Source organism: Sarcophilus harrisii, chromosome 4, assembly GCF_902635505.1.
Source record: "Sarcophilus harrisii chromosome 4, mSarHar1.11, whole genome shotgun sequence".
Classification (NCBI taxonomy): domain Eukaryota; kingdom Metazoa; phylum Chordata; class Mammalia; order Dasyuromorphia; family Dasyuridae; genus Sarcophilus; species Sarcophilus harrisii.
Window position 1 is genome coordinate 253,539,282 of NC_045429.1, and position 2,699 is coordinate 253,541,980.

Genomic DNA, 2,699 nt, shown 5'->3' on the forward strand with positions numbered 1-2,699 from the left:
AAACATAAATACAAGTTAAATCAAATCACTCATTAAAAAGATGCAACTTATATAAGGGATATTTTCAATATGTATGTTGTACTTGATAACATATTCCCAATGAAACTCACAAGTTAGAAAAAAAGCAGTTACATTTTCTACTTCAATTATTTGCAAAATCTTTTTTGTAATGACCATTATATTTCAGATTTCTTATGCCCTATTATGAACTTAGCTTTAGTCAAGGTCAGAATAGAGGTGATAAGGGTGAATATTCCTTCTTGTTTGTTTGTTTGGAGGAAAGGGTACCCTCCCAAAATCAGTGTAAGAAACCATGAACATCCTGTTTATGAATTTTAGAGAAGAGAAAATAATTAACGAGTCAATTTCAATTTATGCTGAACTGAAATTTTTTTTTCATTTGACTTGCTTGTTGTCATTCCTCTAGATCAAGTATGTTTAACTCTTCTAGTTCATCCAAATCCTCTCAAGTATAAAGGTTTTCATCAATAGGAATAGGATCAATAACTCCATTTTTCTGTTCTTCATTATTTTCTTTCAAATCACATTTTCTGCCCCTCCTCCAGGAGCTTCACTCCATTTATTTTCATCATTCTTTACTGAAATATATATATAGAATCTTTCAAAACTAGTCACAATAATACTAGCCTCATCCAAGTCCTTTAAAATATACTGGCTCAAATCAAAGAGTAAATTTCATTTACTCTTATCAGATCTTCAGTCTCATTACCACCTGTACCTTGAGTGTACTGGATATCATCTGCTTTATCAACATCATCAACCAGCTCAGGATAAAATTCAAATATTTCATGGCCACTAATCACTAGTGTTTTTCCTGCTTTAAAGTCTGCTTTTCTTTTTCAATATCTTTTTCAAGTTTATCAATCTTTTCTTGTCTTTTCCTTTTCTTCCATGCAAGAAAAGACTTATAAAATGACTTTTGTAACATTTGGTTCTAAGGCAGAACACTCTCTATTAAATCCTCTAATGAACTTTCATCTTCTTTTTCTTCTTTCTTTTTTTATCATATTTTAATACAAAACCAGGAAGAAGAGCATGATAATATATACAATTATCAAGATTTCCAGAGCAAATCCAAAACCAGGTATACTATTTTCAACAATACCAAGAAAATAATTGGAAACTATTTGAGTTTTCAGTTTTTTTTTTCTTTTCTGATTCACCATACTTTTTGTTCATCATTTCTAGCTTTTTCTCATCCCAATTGTCTATTGTCAAGTTCTTCATCTCTTGCATCTAGATAGACACTTTGTTTTTTACATTTTCTTTCCAAAGATAAATCATGGAATAACTTACATTAATCTCCTTTAGTACATTGTCCTTTGCACATACTACTGATTTGGGATCGGCACCTTTACTTACTTTCTAAGCAGCAACTACTGCTTTGGACTGTTCATTTAGCTCCTGAAGTTCTTTCTTCTTGTCATCTTTCTTCAATTTTTTTATCCCCTTCCATTTTTATTTTGTGTAGCCTATTGTGGATTTTGTTGACTAAATTTATCTTGATGAGTTACAACCTTGAAGAACTTCTGTTGCTTTGCCAATTTTTAATTTTTCAAACCAAAAGCTTTGTCCTCAACAATTTTCTCCTTTTTCTGCTCCACTTTCTTGATGCCCCCCAACCTGAAACTGTTTTTGGGAGGCATGGCAGAGAGGGTCCAGGTTCAAAGCTTTGCACTGCACAAGCCCAAATGGAGGAGAATAAGGGAAGGGAAGAAGGCCACTGCAACTTGCAGAAAAACTCTCATTTCTAATCCATTCTTCTAATCACTTCCATTTTGGGCAAGCTCATCATTCATATTCACATTTATGATTCCATCCAATTTTCTTTTTCTCCTTCTCCTCTACTATCTCCTCCTTCTCCTTGTTGTATTTCTCCTCCTCCTCCTTCTCTTCCACCTCCTCCTTTTTCTTCTCTCCCTTTATTTTGTATTTCTTCAAATTTTATTTTGCTTCTATCACTGCCTCTCTTCATCTGCCCTCACTTTTATAATGCCTTCCCCATTCTTCTATTTATTTTTAATTTATTTATTTTAATATACATTGATTTATAAATCATGTTGGGGGAGAAAAATCAAAACAAAAGGGAAAAACCATAAGAGATTTAAAAAGAAAACAGAAAAAAAAAAGAAATGAATATAGCATGTGTTGACTTACATTCCATCTCCATAGTTCTTTTTCTGAATGCAGATGGCATTTGCTGTCCAAAGTCTATTGAGATTGATTCATATCATTGAACCATTGAGAAGAACCAAGCCTTTCATAGTTGATAATTGCACATTCTTGTTGTTAATGTGTACATTGTATTCCTAGTTCTATTTGTTTCTCACAGTGTCAGTTAATGTAAATCTTTCCAGGCATTTCTAAAATCAGCTGGTTCATCATTTTTTATAGAACAGTAAGATTCCATTACCTTCATATACCACAACTTATTCAGCCATTCCCCACTTGATGGGCATCTACTCATTTTCCAATTCCTTGTTACCACAAAAAATAGCTGCTACAAACATTTTTGCACATGTGGGTCCTTTTACCTTCTTTATGATTTCCTTGGGATACAGGGCCAGTAGCAGCTCTGCTGGTCAAAGAATATACAAAGTTTTATATAACTTTTTAGGCATAGAAACCAGATTGCTTTCTAGAATGATTGGATCATTTCACAACTTCACCAACAACAA

General features: G+C 32.8%; 1 pseudogene; it reads right to left on the reverse strand.

Annotated features, from left to right (window-relative positions):
* Nucleotides 1-389: 389 nt before the first annotated feature.
* Nucleotides 390-1,667, reverse strand: LOC100914139 (annotated as a pseudogene).
* Between the last annotated feature and the right edge of the window lie 1,032 nt (nucleotides 1,668-2,699).